The following is a 25,357-nucleotide window of genomic DNA, read 5'->3' on the forward strand; positions in this document are numbered from 1 at the left end:
CGATGGAAATCTCACCGACCTCCTTTCCATCGGCATACTTCCTGTTTCATTGGCAGTAGTCTTCAAGCCTTCCTTCATCGGCATCGACAATAATATCTCCAACCTTATCGGCAATGCCCGAGTCTAAATCAACATTTCCATCGATCACCACCATTCATCGGCAACCATCTTTTACAAGCTAATTCTCATCGGCTGTCAGCGTATACAATAACTTTCCTCCTGCCGATTAGCCCACTCTGATCATTTTGACACGTGCAAAAAAACAGTGTCAACAGTAGCGCAGACCGCCGACAATACTCTGGTAGAGTGTTGCATCCACCTTCGCCATGGTGCTAGCCTTCGTCAGCTTCAGCCGCTCCTCCATAAGAGTCACGCATGGCTTGCACTCAGCCATGCCACTCCGCTCCAACATCTTGGAGGCATACGCACTCTGATCAAGCATGAGTTCCTCCTTCCCCTGTCTCACCTCGATGCCGAGGCAGTAGGAGAGTGCACCGAGATCGCTCATTCGAAAATGACCCACCATCTTGTGCTTGAAGCTATTGATATCCTCCGTGCACATGCCGATGATGATTAAGTCATCCACATACACGCCGATGATGAGCACATCCTTCCCCGTCGCTGTGTGTAGAGCACGTGCTCGGTTGTGCACCGTTGAAACCCAAGCTCGCCCAGCATGGCGTCAAGCTTGGCGTTCCATGCTTGTGGGGCCTACCGTAGCCCGTAGAGCGCCTTGTGCAGTTGGAGCACCCTGTGCTCCTCTCCCTTGACGGCGAAACCTAGAGGTTGCCTGACGAAGACCGTCTCCACCAGCTTGCCATTGAGGAAGGCCGATTTAACGTCCAAGTGATAGACATGTCAGTCCTTTGCTGCTGCCAAGGCTAGTAGCAAACGAACCGACTCCATGCGCGCTACTGGCGCAAAGACCTCCTCAAAGTCTATGCCCTCACGCTGAACAAAGCCTCTGGCGATGAGGCGCACCTTGTGCTTGACAATAGCGCCGAGCTCGTCCCTCTTGACCTTGTACACCCACTTCAAGCTGATTGGATGGCATCCTGGAGGTGGATCGACAAGCTGCCATGTATCGTTTTCCTCAATTGCCTTCATCTCCTCCAGCATCGCCCATCGCCAGTTTCCGTCCCGCTCGGCTAGCACGAACGTGGGTGGTTCCTCTGCACTGACAAGCAGCAGCTCTGCTTCATTAAGCAGCCGACCAGCTAGTCCTGAGGGTCCTACACCGTTGACAATGTTGTCTAGTCTGTGGAACCGCACCTTCTCACCTTCGTGGAAGGCATCCACGAACTCAGTGATGTCACTTGGAGGTGAGGCAAACTCGATCAACGTTGATGGAGTTCCCTGTTCCACAAGAGTGCTCGGTACAGTACCTGGAGTTCTCAGCACCTCAGGTTCAGTGCTCGGCACTACTTCTAGACTTCTCGTCATAACTCCTGCAGTGTTCAGTCACACTGTAGGAGTGCCTAGCCTCAGTCTTGGAGTGGTTGGCACCACTGCAAGACTTCTTGGCTTCGCCATGGGAGTGCTCGGCACCCGTCCTATAGTGGTCGCCACCACTGTAGAACCTCCTGGCACCACTCCTGGCATGCTCGACATCCCTCTAGGAGTGCTCGACACTCTTTCCTGAGTGCTCGGCATCCCTCCCGAAGTGCTCGACACCGCCCCAGGAGTGCTCGGCTCTACCGCTGGAGTGCTCTGCACCCCTCTCGGAGTGCTTGGCACCTCTTCCCCAGTGTCTCCACCACCGTGGATGACTAAGTGCTCGACGATGAAGGTGCTGGTAAAGCCGCCAGCTTCCCCCATGCTCAGACTGCTCCAGTCCAAAGCTACCTTCTCATCGAACACGACGTCGCATGAGACAAGCACCTTGTCTCCGTATGGGTCGTAGAGCCGGTACGCCTTGGTACCCTTTGTGTAGCCTAGGAACACCATCGGTGTGCTGCTGTCCTCCAGCTTGGTGAGGTTTGGCTTTATCTTCCTGACGTGGCCGATGTAGCCGAAATGTCCGGAGAAAAGACATGCTCGGCTTGCGCTCATACTAAGATTCGAATAGCATCTTACCCATCAGGGCCTTGGTCGGAGCACGCTTGAGGATGAACATTGCCGTGGTCATTGCCTCTACCTAGAACCTTGTTGGCATGCCTTTGGCCTTCATCATGGATCGGGCCATGTCGACCACCGTCTAGTTCCACCTCTCCACCACGCCATTCTGTTGTGGCGAGTACGATGCGGTGTGGTGTCGCACCACACACTGATCCGCGCAATACGCAGCGAACTCCACCGAAGTGAATTCACCGCCGCAATTAGTCCTCAGCACGTGGAGCTTCTTGCCGCTCTTGGTCTCCACGCGCATCTTGAACTTCTTGATTGCCGCTGCTTCGTCCTTGCTCATCAGGAGTTGCAGCCACATGTAGCGATTGCAATCATCCATGAGCAGGAGGAAGTACCACCGATCACCGTTTGTAGCTGGCGTGATCGCCCCCCAGAGGTCGCCGTGGACGAGCTCGAGAGCGTCCTTCGCGTGATACTTGGCCGCCTTTGGGAATGGTAGCCTCCTTTGCTTTCTGGCCAAGCAGCTGTCACACAGCTCGCCTCCGTGCTTGATGTGGGGTAGCCCTCGGGCCATCTTCTCCAGCCGACCAAGCGTGTCGAAGCTGAGATGTTCGAACCGGGCATGCCACATCCACGGTTTCTCGGTGTGCCTTGCCGCCAGGCACACCGGCTGCTCTACCTTTAGGTCGAGCAGGTACAACCAGTTCAGGGACCTCTTCACCTTGGGGAGAAGTCGTTGCTCCCAGTCCCTGATCCTAAGGACTCCGTCCTTGATCAGTACCTCGCTACCGTGCTTATCTAGCTGACCAATGCTGATGATGCTAGAAAACAGCTACGGGATGTAATATACATCCTTTAGCACGTGGTGCTCCCTGTTCTAGCATATGAAGATGATGGTGCTGCGCCCTTGGATAGCTATCCTTGAGCCGTCACCAAATTTCACCGTACTGGTAACACCGTCCTTGAGCTCGGAGAAGGATGCCTTGGAGCCCATCATGTGGTTGCTGGCACCTGAGTCTAGATACCATCGCTGCTCTTGGTTGGCGCCCACACGTCCTAGGTGAATTTGGGTGCGTGGTTCGTCGAGGTTGACAGTCTTCAGGGCCTTCCTAGGTCCTTCCACCATCATCACATCTTCCCTCTCCTCGGCCTCAACGTCGTGTAGTGCACAGAACGTCGCTATCAGGATAGTGGCCTCATCCTCATTATCAGCTTGCGCCAGATAAGCCTCAGCCTTCTTCTCCTGCTTGCGATTTGGGCACTCCCATGCCCAATGGCCTATCTCCCCATAGCGTCGACAGGCATTGGGGTCGACCTGCTTCTTCTTCTTCGAAGAAGCCTTGCTACGACGCTTGCCATCGCTATCGTGGCTGGAGAAGGCTGCCTTTCTGGAGTTCCTCCGAGTAACCCACTCCTCTTCCGTCAGCAGCAGTTTGTCACCATCCTTCGTTGCTGTCGCTTGCTTCAGGCGCTCGTCCACCGCCCATAGACGGCCTGTCACATCCTCAATGGTGAGGGTGGACAAGTCCAGTATTGTCTCCATGGAGAGAGTGATCTAGATATACTTTGCCGATATGGAGTGGAGGTACTTGGAGACCACCTTCTCTTCATCAATGGTGACGCCATGACTCTTCAGCTTGTTGATGAGCGTCTGCTGATGGAGGGAGAAGTCCTCCACCATTTCACCATCCTTAAACTTGAGGTTGGCGTACTCTTGCTTTAGAAGCTAGGCCGTCGCCTTCTTTGCGCAGTCGGAACCGACGCGCATCACCGTAATAGCCTCCCACGCCTCCTTAGCCGAGCTTTTTGCCCCAACGGCTCCCTGTACTCCGCCGATACAGCAGTGAGGATAGCTTCCAACGCTGACATGTCATCTTCCTTATTATCGGTGTCCTTGTCAACAACATTCTAGAGCTGTCGGGCTCTGAGCTTGACCTTCATGGTCACCGACCACTCTCTATAGTTGGTGCAAGTCAGCGTCGGCCAACTGGTGCCGCTGACCTCCCGCACCGTGCGAACAATGACCTCTGGTCGTGGCTGGGCAGCCACAGCAGTGCTACTGCTGTCGTCCATCTCTGAACCGTCTGTTATCGCCAGTGGTTAGTTTGGCGACGGCGCTTGTAAGACTCTGATATCACTTGTTAGCCCACAGGATCACCGGCATAGGTGAGTCGACCACTCACTAGTCTTGCTGAGCACCTGCTAGTGTTGCTGAGCACCCACTAGCCATACCGACCACGAACAAGCGTTGTCTGTCCCCACGCACTATGGCTAGAGCTAGAAGAAGAAGGGAGAACAGTGCATACACACACAGTACAAGACACCAACGTTGACTGAAGCCCTATGTGGAAGATGACAAATCTGAACTCTCTTTACTGCATTACCGTGGTAGTTCATTTATACAACTCTATCCATCTAGTCCTAGTACAGCGCACATGCTGTAACAATAACTAGATAACATACAGAGCTAACTCTACGCCGGCCTCTGCATATGGTTACAGTGCTGCAGGTGAGCCGTGCCGCGCCTGCACCTGCAGCGGCTACAGTATCACAACAGAGGGCCTTTTCGACGCCAGCTTCGTTCACACAAGGTATAGCAGTAAATTATAACAGATACGACCTCTGACGGAGAACTCCTAGTACTGCGACTGTGCCTTCGACGGCGATGGTAGGACGCTCTACGCGATGCGCCATGACGGCGCGATCCACGCGTTCGACCTCCTCGGCCGGCCGATGCTCGAGAGGGAGGTCGTGCTCCGTTCTCAGGTCCAGGGCGAGAGGATAGCGACCAACTACCTCGTCCACGCGCCATGGCTACGCGTTGGCGCCGGCGGCTGGCTTCAGGTGTGGAGGAGGATGGGGGCCACGGAGCATGTGACGCCTACAGCTGCGGTGGCACAAGAATCTGCGTGGCAGACAGAATCGATCACGGTTTATCAGGTGGATCTCGCCGCGCAGATGCTGGTTGAGATCTAGAACCTGGGCGATCACGCCTTGTTCGTGGGGTGCAACTACTCCTTCGCGCTCGCTGCAATGGACTGTCCAGGGATACTGCCCAACCACGTCTACTACACGGACAATGAGGAGCATTATGCGCTGTACTCGCCACAGTGCCCAAGGGACATTGGTATCTACAATGTGGGTGATTGGCAGCTTTCGTCGAGTCCAACCTCCTTGCCCATGGTTGAATTGGCCCCTTCCCACCTGGATTATGCAGTCTTTGCTACAAAGGATAGCACATCCCTTCTACTATCTATATAACTAGTGGAAATGCACGTGCGACACGCACGTGTCGGTTTAAAAGTGTTTGTAAGGGTGAAATGTCATCCTATGTAATTGACACGTAAATCTTAGTAATTCGAGAGCAAAAAAATGGAGCAGAAATAACAGTACATTTTACCACCATAGATCTGGCACCAGTTCTAAAGCACAGGATACAGGTGTTGTTTACAGAGGAAATATCTTTTTGTTGTAACTTATTGTGGCAGTTTTGTTAAAAAAAGTCACCACAACATCAATCATTAATATTTGCACATTATTTGTGCTCCTCGGCCATGCAATAAATATCATGCAGTCAATGTTGTGGCAACAACTTATATTAATACAATAGAGCACTACATCCCATGAAAGCTAAAGTTAATCTTAGTGTTTATTTATGCAGCCTAAGAAAATAGTGTACTGGAAACTTATAGTTGCCTTGAGTTTATAAAATATTAATGAATATTATCAAGTCTATATTGCATCTTCCAGATTTGCAACATAAATATATAGCTGGGCAAACTATCTCTTCATTTTTTCACTAATTTAATACATAGATATCCATGTTATGACAGAAAAAGAGGCAATGCATGCATAAAAAAATTGATAGAAAAACACGGCACAACTTGGAGAGAGTCTGTGTGATATTGGTGGGCATTGAGAGCTTAGCATACTCATTAAGCTGCAATAATAAGGGGAATAGCCCATCATGGCTAAGCACCGGATCACCACACTTTTCGGAGTCACTACCTAAAGTCTATACTCTATACAGCCTGCAAAACTAACAAAAACGAAAAGAAGATCCCAAGCATCCTGTACAAGTCTCATATAGAAGGCAATAACTCGTGTATCTGCAACTCAAACATGGATAACATTTTTCAGTTATGTCATGCATATAGCTATCAGCTTAAAGAGTGAAGAAAGCATAGATGATGGTTATGTAGAACACATGTAAAGTGACCAAATAGACAACTCACCTCTGTCGAAGTTTTGTCAATTTTCCCAGCTCGTCAAGTTGTGTGCTGTTTAAATTATTGAGACCAATGTCCTGAAAGAATTAATTAAATAAACTAAGTTAGATCGAAAGAAATGTTCAAATTAAATAGAAGTGATGTTAAGTACTTCTTGACAATGGAAAATTCGAAATGCTGGTACATGCTTGATTGGGACAATGCACATTCTTTTTCTCCAGATTTCACTTCCACAATATTATATTATTTTTAGAAAACCATATTATAAGATTATACTCAATATATGGCTAGTATATTCAAAACTTCAAGCCTTTGGCATAGAGCCTCGTGACATTCATGCAATTGAAAAGCAAGTATAACTGGGGCAACATATGCAAGACAGTAACTGAACATTAATATTAGTTAGAGAATATTGACTTTTAACACTACCCAGGATAACAAAATGACTGGAGGATCTTATAGTGATAAGATATTGGTAAGATTTTCAAGTTCCTTTGGACAGGTCAGATAGTGCATTGATGCCCACAGTCCTTGTGATTTTCAAGGAAAAGAATGTAAGATTGCTTGAACGCAGGAACTGCAGCACAATTTTGAGTTTAGAATATTACATTGATTCCAGAGCAACGGATTAACACACTTTAAAAAACAGTTGTCAAATGAAACTCATCTTGATGACTGAATTTTATTTTGTTCTATGCATTCAAATATTTCTAGGCACAATTCGACAAACTCTTGAACATGTCGTCAATCTAATCTAACAATCATAATTTGTGCAAAACTAAATTGATGATCAATAGTGGAGCTATATCAAGAAACTCATATGTAAGCCCAAACAACCATATAAAACATAGCTACCCCAATGGTAAATTCTTCAAGAGGGAACGCTGATATCTGTTCTTGTAAGTTGTAAGTGACCCACCCACCCAAAACTACACACGGTCAGGAGAAACATACTTTAATAAAAGGAGGAAATAATGCTTTATGCTTATTACAATACCGCACAAAGTAAATCAAATTGAGACATGTCAGTTTCATTTCATTTTTCGAGTCACCATCAGTTGAGCCACATTCTGTTTTAGTGGGTCAACACTCAATATAGAATACAAAAAAGGGAATTCATAGGTTGCCAACATTTTAAAATCTAGAATAGCATGATTTTTTTCAAAGTCATCGTGTAGCGTTAAACATATCACAATCTTTAGGATTCAAAAAATTGCAAACACTTACATTTAAAGATCTGAGCTTCCATTGCATCTGTTGGTACAAGCACTGAAAAAAGAAATAATTTCACCCTTAGACACCGAGTAAAAGTAACATAAAGAAGCTAGTAAACAAGTTTGATTTTTAAAGACTAATGTAAGATTTAGCATACTACAGCAACCATACGAACTGAGCAAGCAACTAAGGGTTAGGGGAAAATGAGAAGAAAGAAAAGAGTAGCAGACAAACTAACAAAAAACACCGAAACAATTTTAATAGAGTTCCGAGGTACCTCCATCCTGCGAGCGACAACATCGGGGCCAGGGCGGGGCATCGCCATCGCTGCCGAAACTATCAATAATTAATTATTGTTTCCGGTGCAAATTACATATATGAAACTCTATGCATTTTTTCAGTGAAAACTACAGCCGCCATCACATTTGGAGAACTGAATCACCAATGATGATAAGCATAACAGGTTGAAATGTTTGGTTGAAGACAAAACTGGTAGTTGAAAACTAATATGCTGTACTGAATGCGCATGCATTAATTCTAGGTATCAGAGACATGTGCTGCTTGTTGTATATCGCTGTGGCATATTTTCTCTAATGCATGGATACTCTGCAATAGCAGTAAGTTAATACAGGATTGTATGTCCACAATTTAATTTTAGTTCCTGTCCCATCGGATGTTTGGACATATGCATGAAGTATTAAATATAGACGAAAAAAATAACTAATTGCACAGATTGTGGCTAATTTGCGAGACGAATTTTTTAAGCCTAATTAGTCCATGATTCGACAATGTTATGCTACAGTAAATATATACTAATGGCGGATTAATTAGGCTTAATAAATTTGTCTCGTAAATTAGTCTCCATCTGTGTAATTAGTTTTATAATTAACTCATATTTAGGGGGTGTTTGGTTCCTTAGTTTAGATTTTAGTTCCTGTCCCATCCAATGTTTTGACACATGCATGGAGTATTAAATATAGATTAAAAAAATAACTAATTACACAGATTGTTACTAATTTGCGAGACGCATTTTTTAAGCCTATTTAGTCCATGATTTGATAATGTTGTGCTACAGTAAATATGTGCTAATGATGGCTTAATTTGGCTTAATAGATTTATCTCGTAAATTAGTCTACTCCTGTGTAATTAGTTTTTTAATTAGCTCATATTTAATTGTCCTAATTAGCATCCGATCATTCGATGTGACACGGCCTAAACTTTAGTCCCTAAAACATTTAAGCAGATTGAGATGGAAGGGGCGCAGCCTCGACCCTCGACCCTCGGCCCTCGCCGCGGCGCCTCAGAGCCACGGACGGGTCGCCGTCGCCTCGCCGGTCGGATGGACGAAGCCGGTAGGCCAGCGTCGGCCCTCGATCGGCCTCCGCTTGGACCTCGCCTCCGCCGTCCGGCCTCCACCAGCGAATCATTGCTTCGACCTCGCCTCCACCAGCGAATCGTTGCTTGGACCTCGCTTGCGCCGTCCGGCTGCCTCCACTCGGACCTCGCCTCCCGCCGTCCGGCTGTCTCCGCTTGGACCTCGCCTCCACTTGGACCGTCCGGCCTGCCGGCCTCCGCTGCGAATACAGAGGCTGAGCGACGCGGCGGTTATGGGCCGGTCTCGCTGCCTCGCGCTTTCTGCCTCCGCCCTCCGGTCTCTGCCTTCGCCCAGACAAGCCGCGGGCAGTGCAACCAGCGGAGCGACGCGACGGTTCGCAATCGCAACGGAGGAAAGGAAGGGAGGGTGGGTACGTGGGCGGGTATGTTCGTCGTTCGTCGCGCCTCTACGCTGCGCCTCCGAGCGGTCCGCGGGTACAGCGGCGGGTATGCTTCGGCGCGCATAAGAAAATACGGATCGGAGGGGAGATCGGCAACAGGAAAGCGTGTTTCGTCACATAAGTATCGTCCTTCCTGTCTTTGGGTCCGACTGTCAGGTCTATATATCAAACGTTGGATGCAAAATCAAAACACATCCAACGGAGGAGATCTAAGGTGGGTAGAAAGTTTTCGGGTAACAAGTATTTTCTAATTTATTGGCTCCTTTTATAGTATAATAATAGTATAGATATAGATTTGTACAGCCAGTATCCATAAACTCGTGCTCCTGCACGTACGGGGCTCTATAGTCATTGTATATGTGATGGTAAGTTTTATTGCATCCTTGGACTAGTCATTAATTAGATCTGTGTCTTTATTGGCAAAGACTTCGTATTGCGCGGCCCTCAGCGCACCACACGGCCACCTCCCCTATCTCCCTCTCCGTGCCTGCGCGTGTCAGGTTGTCTTCCATCTCATGCATCTTCCTCAACTCCGGCGTTAGGTTCCGATTGGCGGCAGCGGGTTCAGCGCCGACAAGGTGTGTCCTTCTCCTCCTCATCCTCCTCCCGCGTTCAGCACTCCCGAGTTAGGGGTTCAACGGGCCCCTCTCTTCTTCCTAACTCCGGCGGGCTTAGAAGAGAAGGGGTTCGGGGGAGGCAGTCCGGCCAGACGGTGGGAGGACGGCTTTAGGGTCCTGGCGGTGGTGGAGGCGGTCGGGCCAGGTAGGGGCGGGGGGCGCCCATGGCCATGGCGGCGGCGGGAGGGGGAGGGGAAGAAGGAGGTCGCCGCAGGCGATAAGGTCTTGTCGGAGCTCCGTGGCCCCGTAGCGGGGCGGTTAGCGGATCAGTGGAGCTTTGGGCACATCCGGCGTCGGTGGCCATGACGACGCGGCCTCAGGCGGATCCGGTGTCGGCAGCCATATGCGTCGCCGGCGAGGAGGAATAAGCGCGAGGCGGCCGTGTTGCTGGCCATAAATTAGGCATGTCCATCTTTATTCGGTCGATTTTGCAAGATTTCAATAGTTTTTGCAAGTTTGCATACATCCTAAAAGCCAAGGATCACATGTAAGTTTGTTACAGATATGCCTTCTTAAGCTAGCCACCTGGCCAACGTAATTTTCGGCCTCATCAACGAAAAAAGTATGAATTGCAAAAATATGAATCTAAAAAAGCCGAAACGAGTATTCCGCTTCTTTCCATACAAAGGGCCCAGGAGAAGAGACGACTTTTGTCCATTTGCTTTCTTGCTCACTTCCTCTCCTAAACTTCTCACCCTTGTTTGGGATAGAATCCCGACGACACCCTCCGTGGTTTTTTTATTGAAGTCAGCAGAGGAGCTCCGACCTATTTTTTATATAGATGGAAAAATATTTCAAATTATAAGGCCCTAGGCTTAAAGGGCTTTACCTAATGAATCAGTAGGGAAAACTCCTTGAACAAAATCTTCCATGGAGCTAAAGATATTGTACCTCCGCCAAAGATGATAGCATTTCTATGCTTCAGATGATCCAGCAGGCTACAGTAAGAAAATACAAGGCCCGAAAGCTCTCCTTGCTGAAGTGATCATCTCGTAAGGCTACACTCTGCGGTGTAATATCTCATTATCTTTATAATAGGAATCCTGCACAAAGAGCGGGCATCTGAAAAGGCCACGTCACCCGTTAACACGCTAGCCGTCCGATCTAACCGACCCGTGATATAGTCCGTTTGGTTTGAATCAATTCGGGCCTCTGCCCAAATCTGAAAACTTGTGAAACTTCTCGGGCTCATCCCGTTAAGCGAGTGGCAGCGCAGCAGCCACCAGCGAGGTGGCGTGGCCCGCGAGGGCGAGCCTAGCGCATCGTAGCACAAGTGTGCATGGTCCCAGGGGCAGCGGGCGTGGCCACCACCGCGGACGACAAGCTCGGGCGCGCCTAAGCCGACGAGGCGGCGCGGTGAACCGAGCACGACACAGGACGGCGTGGGCGTGGACCACCGACGAGGCGGTTCCGGCGAGCCAAGCGCAGCGTGTCACAGGTGTAGCTCTCCAGCGTCCTCGTCGATCCCTGCGAGTGTGCAAAAGCAACGAGGAGGTTCCTGTTACTGGTTCCATATTCTTGCTCCCCTTATCTGCTTAGGGCGTGTTTAGTTCGTGAAATTTTTTGGGTTTGGCTACTGTAGCACTTTCGTCTATATTTAATGCTCTATGCATGCGTCCAAAAATTCGATGTAATGAGCAAAAACCAAAAATTTTTGGAACTTAACGCGCCCTTAATGGCTTACTGCAGCCTGTAGTGAAGCTGTGGTGTTCGATGAACCGTGCATGTGGCAGTTTCATTCCATTTTATTTGTAATACTGCGTTCATCACCAATAGGTGAAGTTGCTGCTAAAATGATAACAGATAAAATGCTCAGTTCTCAAGTTTGTGCAAATGCCCTTTTAATTCCACTGAACCTAGATTTCAAGTGGACACTATTTGCACTCTCCTGTGCAGATGAGAGCATGTCGCTTTGGACAATAAGCAATGAATTGGACAGCTAAGGAGCACTACTTATAGTTTCCCTATCATGATTTTTTTTAATACGATAAGTCCTAGTACACGATAAGTACTCTGCTGAAACTTTATAATAATTTTTTATCATCTAAACGATCTCTAATGAAAAAACTCAAAGCTAGAAAGTTGTAGATCTCATCTATAGCTGCAAATTTTGTATAAAAGTCATCTCCGTCCGAGGTCGTATGAAAAATATGTGTTTTTCCTAAGGTGGAGCCTTGCTGCTGACATGTGGGTCCCATCTGTTAGATCCATGACAAGTAGGAAAGTGGGTCAACTAAATGCCCGTTGGGTCTTGGATGAGACCCGTCACAACCTCAGGGAGCCGAAGTGCGTTTTGAAACTTTGGAGACCTAGATGACAACTCCGGACAACTTTGATGGCCGTTGGTGAATTTTTTCTCTTTGGAGAAACTAAAATTTTCCACAATTCAAGACACAAATAGCCTTGAGATTGGAGCAGGTGGTCAAAATGACATATGTGTTTAGTGTCTTTTTTTGGGTTTAGTTTAGTCACAACAACTTTGCCGCAGGCTTCAAAAGTGTGATTATCATTTTTCTAAGAACATGAGAAGGACAGAACAATTTTCATGATCACCATACCCACCCCCGTCTTCGAAAGCCATAACTTATAAGTTGAGTAATATCCTACGCAAATGTTGCACTAGTTGAGTCAGTCTATCCCTATAATTATTTCTTGCACAGTAGAGCCCTTAGCCATGTATGATGAACTGCACGGGGCCTACAAGCTAGCTATGAGCAAAGTGACGGATGATGACAAAATCATTTGTTGGTTTTGTTTTATGAAATCGGCTGGTACTAATGTCAATGAAATAGAAAAATATAAATTAGGTAGCCACAACTCTACGAAGCACTCCAGATGTCCGAGCACTTGTAGAAAGTGTGGATGTGTTTTCCTTAGCGAGGGAGAGCTAGGCACCCATGACCGATTCATGCAATGTCGACGAAATATGGTCGACAGTCTACCTAGGGATATATCCAAGGTAGTAGATTATCGGCAGACAGGTACGCAAGCTACAAACGAGATGGTGACGCAAGACAGACACGATGTTTTATTCAGGTTCGGCCACCGTGAAGGCGTAATACCTACGTCCTACGTCTGATTGTATTGCTGTGTGTAAATGAGATGATTTTTGAGAGGGGTCCCCTTCCCGCCTTATATAGTCTGGGGGGCAGGGTTACAAATCTGAAAACTAATCCTAACCAGTTACAATTGCCATAGGTGGCCGGATAAGGATTCATATTCTAACCGACCAGGATCTTGATTGATCTCCAAGTCTATCTTGATTCCTTGCGCGGGACTCCGAACAGATCGGCTAGGACGCGCATCGTTTTCTAGTGGACCGGACCCCCTGATCCGGGCCGGCCCAATCCTAGCCGTAAGGGTATAGGGGTTAATACCCCCACAGCTAGTCCCCGAGCACCATGTATTATGTTGCGACACGCCGTTTGATCTTCTTCGACTAATGCGGTCTGTCTTCATGTCATCTCCAACTGGTTGAAACATTGATCAAGCAGATGTGCCAGCATTCTGGTCAGCACAGAGAGCAGTAGACCACGATTATAGCCGAAGATTTCGGTTGTCCGAAGAATGCATAGTGCTCTAAAGAAAAAAAAAGATTTCTTTCCTGATCAAGTGTGCCCACTTGTATTTCTGAAAAGAAATGTAAGTGACCCTTGTACAGTAGGTATTGCCAACAGTCAGAGTGTAGGGGTCGATAAAATAAGCACATTCACCGCAAGGTGAAGTGTGCCCACTTAGTCCCCGAGCCTGGTAGTAGGTGACGTAGGCACGTAGTGCCAGGGTCTAAAAAGAATTCCTAGTTAAGTTGAGAATTCAATCGTCGTATAAGCGATACAAGCTGCACCGACAGGTGCATCGTACCGATGTAGTCCCCGAGCTTGCTGGAAGGCGAGGTATCAGCCTTGTAGCAAGGTCTAAGTGAGAAAAAATAAATGCCTCTCAACTGTATGTGAGTACAAATCACATGTAGCCGAGGAGAGCGGTCCCCGAGCAATGGTCGGAGAGTGGTCGGGGCAATCCCCGAGCGCAACACGAGGAAAACAATGAATCTCCGAGAATAACCGTAGTCAGGACAGTCCCCGAACACAAAGGTAATCGGGACAGTCCCCTAGCACGATGGCGGTCGAGACAGTCCCGAACACGAGAATGGTTGGAACAGTCCCCGAACACGGTGGTCGGGACAGTCCCCGAGCACGAGGATAGCCACGACAGTCCCCGAGCACGAGGGTGGTCGGGATAGTCCCCAAGCACAAAAATTGTGGAAAAAAACCATATGCCACTTTTACAATTATTTTATGTATTTATTTATTTGTTCTGACAAGTCCGGTCTGACACGTCTGGTCAAAAAGGTAGACGGATATAGCACGTCATACTGCCTTTTTGTCTTGTCAAGCAAACCGTTGCATGGCACCTGTCAGTAGGTGCGTCAGCGTGGGCCTTCCCACAGTGGCAACGAAGAGGTGCATATATTGGTGTAGATCTCGAGGCCATAAAAACAACCGTCTACGGCGCGTGTGCACGTCTCCCAAGAGTCCCAGGCAGACGAAACGGCATAACTTTTAGGTTAAATATGGTATATGATAGGTTAGTTACTATTTACTGAACCCCATTGCCATTCGCAACCACAGCTTTCATGTTCCTCTCGCCAACCAACCCTAACACATCCAAAATCGCCACCAATCAATCCGCCGCCACTTCTGCTAATCCCCCGCTGCTGTTGAAGATCAGAGCACTCCCCGTTCACCAGCAAGGCCGGAGTGAGAGGCGGAAATCAAAAGGAAATGGTGAAAAGTGATGCGCAGAAGAAAACAGGGGTCATAGCGAAGGAATGGTGGAAGTCGAAAAGCAACAAGCAGACCATTGAAGACCTCATCACCCATGGGAGTACTCCACAACAAGGAGCTCGCAGGATGGCGTGCGCTGGAGGGCGAGGGGTACCCCAATCCACAACCAGGTGAGATCGTGGTGTTCGAGGATTTCTTTAAACGGGGATTTGGGGTTCCGATACATCCGTTTCTTCAGGGGCTCTGTCTTTACTACGAGATTGGGATTTGTAATCTGCATCCCAACTCGATCCTCCTTGTCTCCACTTTTATTCATCTATGCGAAGCGTACGGCGGCTTCCAGCCCCATTTCAAATTTTCCACCATCTTTTCTGTCTATGGAAGAAAGGAAGCGGTGGTTCGAAGATAGCCGAAGGTGTATACCTCAACCTTTGTGACAGCATGAAAGCCCAGTACCTACAATGTCCATGGAACACGTCGCTCGATGACTGGTACAAAAAATGGTTCTACATCCACAAAGAGCCGAACACGATTATGCTATGCGACACGGGCTACATTCCAGAGAAGAAGACAAGATGGTCGGAGAAGCCATCTGGTCAAAAAGGTAGACGGGTATAGCACGTCATACTGCCTTTTTGTCTTGTTAAGCAAACCATTGCGTGGCACCTGTCAGTAGGTGCATCAGCGTGGGCCTTCCCACAGTGGCAACGAAGAGGTGCATATATTGGCGTAGATCTCGAGGCCATGAAAACAACCGTCTACGGTGCGTGCGCACGTCTCCCAAGAGTCCCGGGCAGACGAAACGGCATAACTCTTGGGTTAAATATGGTATATGATAGGTTAGTTACTATTTACTGAACCCCATTGCCATTCGCAACCATAGCTTTCGTCTTCCTCTCGCCAACCAACCCTAACACATCCAAAATCGCCACCAATCAATCCGCCGCCACTTCTGCTAATCCCCCGCTGCTGTTGAAGATCAGAGCACTCCCCGTTCACCAGCAAGGCCGGAGTGAGAGGCGGAAATCGAAAGGAAATGGTGAAAAGTGATGCGCAGAAAAAAAAACAGGGGTCATAGCGAAGGAATGGTGGAAGTCGAAAAGCAATGAGCAAACCATTGAAGACCTCGTCACCCATGGGAGTACTCCACAACAAGGAGCTCGCAGGATGGCGTGCGCCGGAGGGCGAGGGGTACTCCGATCCACAACCAGGTGAGATCGTGGTGTTCGAGGATTTCTTTAAACGGGGATTTGGGGTTCTGATACATCCGTTTCTTTAGGCGTTCTGTCTTTACTATGAGATTGGGATTTGCAATCTGCATCCCAACTCGATCCTCCTTGTCTCCACTTTTATTCATCTATGCGAAGCGTACGGCGGCTTCCAGCCCCATTTCAATTTTTCCACCATCTTTTCTGTCTGCGGAAGAAAGGAAGCGGTGGTTCGAAGATAGCCGAAGGTGTATACCTCAACCTCTGTGACAGCATGAAAGCCCAGTACCTACAATGTCCATGGAACACGTCACTCCATGACTAGTACAAAAAATGGTTCTACATCCACGAAGAGCCGAACACGATTATGCTATGCGACACGGGCTACATTCCAGAGAAGAAGACAAGATGGTCGGAGAAGCCGTCTGGTCAAAAAGGTAGATGGGTATAGCACGTCATACTGCCTTTTTGTCTTGTCAAGCAAACCGTTGCGTGGCACCTGTCAGTAGGTGCGTCAGCGTGGGCCTTCCCACAGTGGCAACGAAGAGGTGCATATATTGGTGTAGATCTCGAGGCCATAAAAACAACCGTCTACGGCGCGTGTGCACGTCTCCCAAGAGTCCCGGGCAGACGAAACGGCATAACTTTTAGGTTAAATATGGTATATGATAGGTTAGTTACTATTTACTGAACCCCATTGCCATTCGCAACCACAACTTTTGTCTTCCTCTCGCCAACCAACCCTAACACATCCAAAATCACCACCAATCAATCCGCCGCCACTTCTGCTAATCCCCCGCTGCTATTGAAGATCAGAGCACTCCCCGTTCACCAGCAAGGCCAGAGTGAGAGGCGAAAATCGAAAGGAAATGGTGAAAAGTGATGCGCAGAAGAAAACAGGGGTCATAGCGAAGGAATGGTGGAAGTCGAAAAGCAACAAGCAGACCATTGAAGACCTCGTCACCCATGGGAGTACTCCACAACAAGGAGCTCGCAGGATGGCGTGCGCTGGAGGGCGAGGGGTACCCCGATCCACAACCAGGTGAGATCGTGGTGTTCGAGGATTTCTTTAAACGGGGATTTGGGGTTCCGATACATCTGTTTCTTCAGGGGCTCTGTCTTTACTATGAGATTGGGATTTGCAATCTGCAACCCAACTCGATCCTCCTTGTCTCCACTTTTATTCATCTATGCGAAGCGTACGGCGGCTTCCAGCCCCATTTCAAATTTTCCACCATCTTTTATGTCTGCGGAAGAAAGGAAGCGGTGGTTCAAAGATAGCCGAAGGTGTATACCTCAACCTCTATGACAGCATGAAAGCCCAGTACCTGCAATGTCCATGGAACATGTCGCTCGATGACTGGTACAAAAAATGGTTCTACATCCACGAAGAGCCGAACACGATTATGCTATGCGACACGGGCAACATTCCAGAGAAGAAGACAAGATGGTCAGAGAAGCCGTCTGGTCAAAAAGGTAGACGGGTATAGCACGTCATACTGCCTTTTTGTCTTGTCAAGCAAACCGTTGCATGGCACCTGTCAGTAGGTGCGTCAGCGTGGGCCTTCCCACAGTGGCAACGAAGAGGTGCATATATTGGCGTAGATCTCGAGGCCATGAAAACAACCATCTACGGCGTGTGCGCACGTCTCCCAAGAGTCCCGGGTAGACGAAATGGCATAACTCTTGGGTTAAATATGGTATATGATACGTTAGTTACTATTTACTGAACCCCATTGCCATTTGCAACCGCAGCTTTCGTCTTCCTCTCGCCAACCAATCCTAACACATCCAAAATCACCACCAATCAATCTGCCGCCGCTTCTACTAATCCCCCGCTGCTATTGAAGATCAGAGCACTCCCCGTTCACTAGCAAGGCCGGAGTGAGAGGCGGAAATCGAAAGGAAATGGTGAAAAGTGATGCGCAGAAGAAAACAGGGGTCATAGCGAAGGAATGGTGGAAGTCGAAAAGCAACAAGCAGACCATTGAAGACCTCGTCACCCATGGGAGTACTCCACAACAAGGAGCTCGTAGGATGGCGTGCGCTGGAGGGCGAGGGGTACCCCGATCCACAACCAGGTGAGATCGTGGTGTTCGAGGATTTCCTTAAACGGGGATTTGGGGTTCCAATACATCTGTTTCTTTAGGGGCTCTGTCTTTACTACGAGATTGGGATTTGCAATCTGCATCCCAACTCGATCCTCCTTGTCTCCACTTTTATTCATCTATGCGAAGCGTACGGTGGCTTCCAGCCCCATTTCAATTTTTCCACCATCTTTTCTGTCTGCGGAAGAAAGGAAGTGGCGGTTCGAAGATAGCCGAAGGTGTATACCTCAACCTCTATGACAGCATGAAAGCCCAGTACCTGCAATGTCCATGGAACACGTTGCTCGATGACTGGTACAAAAAATGGTTCTACATCCATGAAGAGCCGAACACGATTACGCTATGCGACACGGGATACATTCCAGAGAAGAAGACAAGATGGTCGGAGAAGCCGTCTGGTCAAAAAGGTAGACGGGTATAGCACATCATACTGCCTTTTTGTCTTGTCAAGCAAACCGTTGCGTGGCACCTGTCAGTAGGTGCGTCAGCGTGGGCCTTCCCACAGTGGCAACGAAGAGGTGCATATATTGGCGTAGATCTCGAGGCCGTGAAAACAACCATCTACGGCGCATGCGCACATCTCCCAAGAGTCCCGGGCAGACAAAACAGCATAACTCTTGGGTTAAATACGGTATATGATAGGTTAGTTACTATTTACTGAACCCCATTGCCATTTGCAACCACAGCTTTTGTCTTCCTCTCGCCAACCAACCCTAACACATCCGAAATCACCACCAATCAATCCACCACCGCTTCTGCTAATCCCCCGCTACTGTTGAAGATCATAGCACTCCCCGTTCACCAGCAAGGCCGGAGTGAGAGGCGGAAATCGAAAGGAAATGGTGAAAAGTGATGCGCAGAAGAAAATAGGGGTCATGGCGAAGGAATGGTGGAAGTCGAAAAGCAACGAGCAGACCATTGAAGACCTCATCACCCATGGGAGTACTCCACAACAAGGAGCTCGCAGGATGGCGTGCGCCGGAGGGCGAGGGGTACCCCGATCCATAACCAGGTGAGATCGTGGTGTTCGAGGATTTCTTTAAATGGGGATTTGGGGTTCCGATACATCCGTTTCTTCAGGGGCTCTGTCTTTACTACGAGATTGGGATTTACAATCTACATCCCAACTCGATCCTCCTTGTCTCCACTTTTATTCATCTATGCGAAGCGTACGGCGGCTTCCAGCCCCATTTCAATTTTTCCACCATCTTTTCTGTCTGCGGAAGAAAGGAAGTGGTGGTTCGAAGATAGCCGAAGGTGTATACCTCAACCTCTGTGACAGCATGAAAGCCCAGTACCTGCAATGTCCATGGAACACATCGCTCGATGACTGGTACAAAAAATGGTTCTACATCCACGAAGAGCCGAACACGATTACGCTGTGCGACATGGGCTACATTCCAGAGAAGAAGACAAGATGGTCGGAGAAGCCCGAGCATCTGGGACAGATCCTAGAAATATTTGGAATAATCCCATGGAAAAAACTGGATGGTCCGAGCGTAGTCGGGAGTTTCATCAGCCGACGGGTCCAGCCCTGCCAGAGGAGGGTACATCTTGGCTATGAGTATCAAGGGAGCGTAGACCCGACGAGGACGAGGCAGAGGGCGCTTGACAAAATCGAAGTCAAAGCTAGAATTGGCGAGCTATTTAACTTAGCCGATCCAAATTATGCCAGATTGAGCGACATCGAGCATGCTTTCAAGCTTGCCCGACCTCCCCCAAAGGTAACTCGTCTTGCCGCGTACCTGTAGTCTTATATTGTGGTAGGATAAGTGGAAACTTACTGTGTTCACTCCCTTTTGTTACCAGGTTAATGGTCAAGATAGAGCGACAGTGTTTGTGTCGCTACCCCCTGGAGTAGAGTGGCCACAAGGAGCTGATCCCACCACCCAGACCAGCATTGAGGTCGAGGACGAGGACGTTGACTGGGCGGTGCTCGGAGCTGGAGAGGAGGCAGCAGACATAGCTGCTGGTAAGCGACCGACTACCCCCAAACAGTCGAAGAAGAGATCAGTAACCACCCTGCTCACCAGTGGAGCGCTAAATATCAATGAGCCCGAGGAGGACCCAGAGGAGAACCCAGCCAGCAAGCATCGGCAGGTGATTTCTGCTTGGCCGGATGATGACGCAGAGGAGGGAGAAGATGCAGACATCTTTCAACTTGTCCCTCGAAAAAGGAGGAAACAACTAGAGTCGATGGAGCAAGGTGGGTCCTCCGTGCCTATGGGACCCACATCGCCGACAGCGGTGAAGGATGCAGCCGGGTCGACCTCGGGAGTACCTGGGCAAGGAACATGATCGGCGATGGGAGTGACAACTCAACCGAGCATGCCACCAACCACTGCAATGCGAAGGACAAGTGGCGGAGGGGTCGAGCACCAAGGCCTAGCACCAAGGCCCAGCGATAGTGCTAGATGTAGAGAGAGACCAGGAGTCACCCATACAGCACGTGGAGCAAGTACGGCCGAAGAGACACGCCTTCTCCACATCATTCCGTGCTTCCAACATGTAAGTATTTGTAACCTTGATATAAGTTAGCAATTTGCATTTAATATGATTGCTTTCTGAACTTATCTCGGATGTACTAGCTTGGCATCCACAGAAAGTCTGGACCAGCTAGCCAAAAGTGGTGTGGCGCCGCCAATAAGTACATAGCAGACTACCTAGCAGTCGGCCACCAAGGAAGCCATAGTAGAAGATCCGTCGGGGCCTCAGCAAGCGAGCAGTTAGACAACAGTCCTCGAGCAGGTGGTCGAGGGACCAGCCGAGCCGGGCATGAGTGCTCCGAGCGCTAAACCTGCTAAGGGCAACACCTCAGCGTCGAGGGTAATAGAGCAGACCGAGGAGCAGCGGCCAAAGGTGAGAGCACAGACCACATTTACCGACGCTGCAGCTCATGGGAAGGCTGCAGTGATCACAGATGCTGCTGACACCGGGCCAGCACCAGGACCCGAAGAAGAGCCTGAAGAGGACGAGGTGGAGGAGGTCCTGGGCCATCCGCAAGACAAGCGACAACATGTTTATGTGTCGCGTTGGTGGAACGACCAATGGGTTATCCATGAGGAAGTCCGGAGGTCGAAGAAACCAAGAAAGTTGAACGGGCGGCGAAGCGGCTTGTTACGGAAGTGTAGGTAAGCTTCGCTTCACCCGTTGGTCTTGCTGTCTAGTCGTAGTTGTCTTACTTAGCTATCTGCACACAGGACTTAATGAAGACCGCAAGGTACCACAAGAAATGCTTCGACCAGATCGAGGGGATCGTTGCAAACAACAAGGAGCTGAACGGCGGAGGTGGACCGCTTGCGCCAGCGACTTGAAGCCGCCGATCATGAAAAGACGGTGCAAGATTCCTAGAACCAGAACCTGGTCATCCAGCTCAGTAAGAAAGAGCGGGAAAGAACAAGTAAGTAGCCATTTTATCATACCGACTACTGACAAGTGCTGTTGCGTTGTTGGTAGTAACAGCTGTAGTGCAGGCTTAGAAGCTGAAGTGATCCATCTCCGAGAGGAGAACAGTCGTGCGGTCGTGGAGTGTGATCGCCTAAATGAGGACAATAGAAAACTGGCGCAAGACCAGTCGCAGCTCTGGACCACACGACCAAGATGACAGAGGAGCTGAAAGGTAAGTTGTCCAACCGCCTTTGCTCATTTTTGTTGCCTACCATAGTTTGGCGTGGTCTAACGTCTTAATAGCGTGTGCGGTTTGCAGTTATAAAAATCAATGCAAAGAAGCATCTGGAGGCCATGATGAAAGACCGTGATGGCTGGAAGGCGCAATGCCAAGAGATCACCAAGGACCGTGACACCTGGAAAAGCCGGTGCCAGGAGGTGGCAAAGGGCATTTTGCCAGTCCTTAACCTCATCGATCCGGCGCTAGCAGAAGATGTGCCAAGGACGCCGCAGCTGGGATTGATCGAGAGATGCCAAAGGCATGGGGATGGTTCCAGGAGTTCGTGAAGGAGGCAGGAGAGTACGCAGGCGCACATGTGCTAAGCATGGTACGTGCTCACTACCCCCTGATCGATCTCAAGCGCCTAGGAGGCTGGATACCCGAAGGAGGTAGATCCAGACAAGGCCGAGGAGCTACGGATGACCCAGCTGGACTTGTCGGCGAAAATAATTGGCGATATTAACCTGTGTGGAGGTGCGACACCACCCGTACAAGGAACGCCGTCAACAAGTCAGCTGGGAGCGCCATCATTTCAAGCCAACCGGCGAAGCCTGCGGTCTCGACCAGCCAGGCATCGGCGGGGCCATCTTCTTCAGCTCGATCAATGCCAGAGTCCCCGAGACCCGAGCACGATGTCAGGCCCAGCGAGCAGCAGGTGCCGCGTGCCCCGACCAGCCAATAGTGTAGGCTATAGCTGTAGAAGAAGATGTAGTTGGGTTATTGTAAACTTGGACCTTTTCAGGCAAGCTTGTAATAACGTAACTGTATATCAACATAAGCTTGTTTGTTTTGTAGAAAACATGTTTAAGCTCGGATATCGTGTTGATGTAACTAAGTTAGAACGTGTTGGCGTTCTGTTTAGTTGTACCAGTTTAGTCGACACGTCATCCTGAAAGGTTTGTATGGCCCTGGTTTGTCTTGCGGTCGGAGTGTGAGGTGCGTAGCTTGTGCACACGTAGAAACACACAAGTCAAACCAGAGAGCACCTGCCGATCACCCGTAGCGTAGAGAGCGGATCCCATGCACGCGTTGGGAGGAACCGGAGACAGGGCCTGCTCCGAGAACCCGAGAAGGAATGGTGGTCGGTTTTAACTGGTAGAGTTAGAATAACAATAGACTTCGAAGTGACACATTAGAGTGGTCGGAGAAATCATAATAGCTTTATTGAAATAAATCAATAGTACAAGAGGGGTACATATCTTAGTAGCTAAGCATAGAAATGCCTAAGCTTGTCGATGTGCCAGGAATTGGGTACGTCTGTGCCGTCTAGGCGAGCTAACCTGTAAGATGTAGGGCGTGTAACCTCCTTGATCATGAAGGGTCCTTCCCATGGGGTTGCGAGTTTGTGGACACCAGCCTGATTCGTCTTCCACTTCAGGACCAGGTCCCCGACCACGAAGAACCGCTCCTTGACGTTCTTGTTGTAGTACCTGCGCAAAACAGCAAGGTATTTGGCTGTACGTACGCAAGAATCGAGCCGCTTCTCTTCTGCACTATTCACTTCTAGCTCCCGCACTTCATTGGCCTTGTCTTCGTCGAAGTTCTCTACCCATGCTGATCTGAAGGCTATATCTGCTGGGAGCACTGCCTCAGCGCCATAAACCATAAAGTATGGTGATACGCCGGTATTGCGACTGGGCTGGGTTCTGAGACCCCAGACCATGGCTGGTAACTCTTTGAGCCATCTTCTAGGAGCTTTGTCATTCTCTCTGTACATCCTCTTCTTAAGTGCATCCAGGATCATACCATTTGCCCGCTCGACCTGTCCATTAGCTCTAGGGTGTGCCACCGAGACGTATTTTACTACTATGCTCCTTTCATCGCAGAAGTCCCAAAAAGCAGTTCCCGGTGAACTGAGTACCCAGATCAGTGATGATGCTGTTGGGTATGCCGAAGCGGTGGATGACCTGGTCGAGGAACGCGACAGCCTTTTCTGAAGATGCCTTGACCAGGGGCATGTACTCTATCCACTTGGAGAATTTGTCGATCAGCACAAAGACGCATGTAAATTTTCCTAGGGGCCGGTTTGAAAGGCCCGATCATATCCAGTCCCCAGCATGCGAAGGGCCAAGAGGCTGGTATAGTCTAATCTCGTGTGCTGGTACGTGGATTCTCTTGGCGAAAAACTGACAACCTTCACAATGGCGGACTAGCTTCTCTGCATCGGCTATGGCTGACGGCCAATAGAACCCTGCTCGGAAAGCCTTGCCGACCAGCGTTCTCGAGGCCGCGTGGTTGCCGCAGGAGCCAGAGTGGATTTTGTCTAGGAGATGTTCACCATCCTCCTAGGGTTATACACTTCATCAAGATTTCCTCCTTCGCGTTCTTGCGCCACAATTTGCCATCGACGAGCAGATACTGCTTACTGCGACGCATCAGGCGTTCAGTTTTCTGTCCGATCGGTGTAACCGCTACCATCTGTCAGGTACTTGATGAAAGGTACTCTCCAGTCGGGCTTCTTAGTGGTCGGAGGTGGTTTGGTGGTGTTTGACGCCGGAACCGTAGCCACCAATGGCTGGTCTGGAGGCTTGTCGACCGTGGGATCTTCTTCTTTGATGGAGGGCGTGAGCAGGTCTTGAACAAATACGCCATGTGGGACTTTGGCTCGGGATGATCCTAACTTTGACAGCGCATCTGCTGCTTGATTTTTGTCCTCGGACCACATGTGTGTACTCGATGCCATAGAACTTGCCTTCCAGCTTTCTGATCGCTTTGCAGTATGCGTCCATCTTTTCGCTGGTCGTATCCTAGTCCTTGTTGAGTTGGTTGATGACCAGAGCCGAGTCTCCGTAGACATAGAGACGCTTGACACCGAGCTCGACCGCAATGCGCAGACCGTGTAGGCATGCTTCGTACTCGGCGGCGTTATTAGACGCCGGGAAATAAATCCTGAGGACATATCGAGCTGCTCCTTGGATGGTGATACGAAAAGGACTCCTGCTCCTACGCCGTCGATGTTGAGAGAGCCATCGAAGTACATCTTCCAATACTCGGTGGGCCCCTGAGAGGCAGGTGTGCTTAAGTCTGTCCACTCGACGATGAAATCGACAAGTGCCTGAGACTTGATTGTAGTACGGCTTGCAAATTCCAAGGAGAAAGGGCATAGCTCCATTGCCCATTTGACGATGCGCCCATTTGCATCCTTGTTGCGAATGATGTCTCCCAGAGGGTACTCGGTCATGACCACCACACGATATCCATCGAAGTAGTGTTTCAACTTTCGGGATGTAATTAGTATGGCGTAGATCAGTTTCTGAATCTGTGGGTACCTAGTCTTGGATTCACTGAGCACCTCACTGATGAAATAAATTGGTCGATTGTACCTTGTAGACGTGGTCGGGCTCATCGCGCTCGACCACCATGGCAGTGGAGACCACTCGATTAGTTGCCGCAATGTAAAGCAGGAGGGTTTCGTCTTCTCTGGGAGCAGTGAGGACCGGAGGTGATGTAAGGAATTGTTTCAGCTGTGTAAAGGCAGCGTCTGCTTCCTCCGACCACTCAAACTTCTCGGATGCTTTGAGCAGCTGGAAAAATGGTAGTCCTTTTTCGCCTAATCTAGATATGAAACTGACTGAGGGCAGCCATGCATCCGGTAAGCTTCTGAACATCCTTCACCTTTTTGGGAGGCTTCATGTCCAAGATAGCTTTTACTTTCTCTAGGGTTAGGGCGTATGCCGTCGTGACTGA

General features: G+C 49.3%; 1 pseudogene; it reads left to right on the forward strand.

The window, feature by feature from the left end:
* Positions 1-3,691: 3,691 nt before the first annotated feature.
* Positions 3,692-5,332, forward strand: LOC136533254 (uncharacterized; annotated as a pseudogene).
* Positions 5,333-25,357: the final 20,025 nt, after the last annotated feature.

This window comes from Miscanthus floridulus, unplaced genomic scaffold, assembly GCF_019320115.1.
Source record: "Miscanthus floridulus cultivar M001 unplaced genomic scaffold, ASM1932011v1 fs_829_1_2, whole genome shotgun sequence".
Taxonomy (NCBI): Eukaryota; Viridiplantae; Streptophyta; class Magnoliopsida; order Poales; family Poaceae; genus Miscanthus; species Miscanthus floridulus.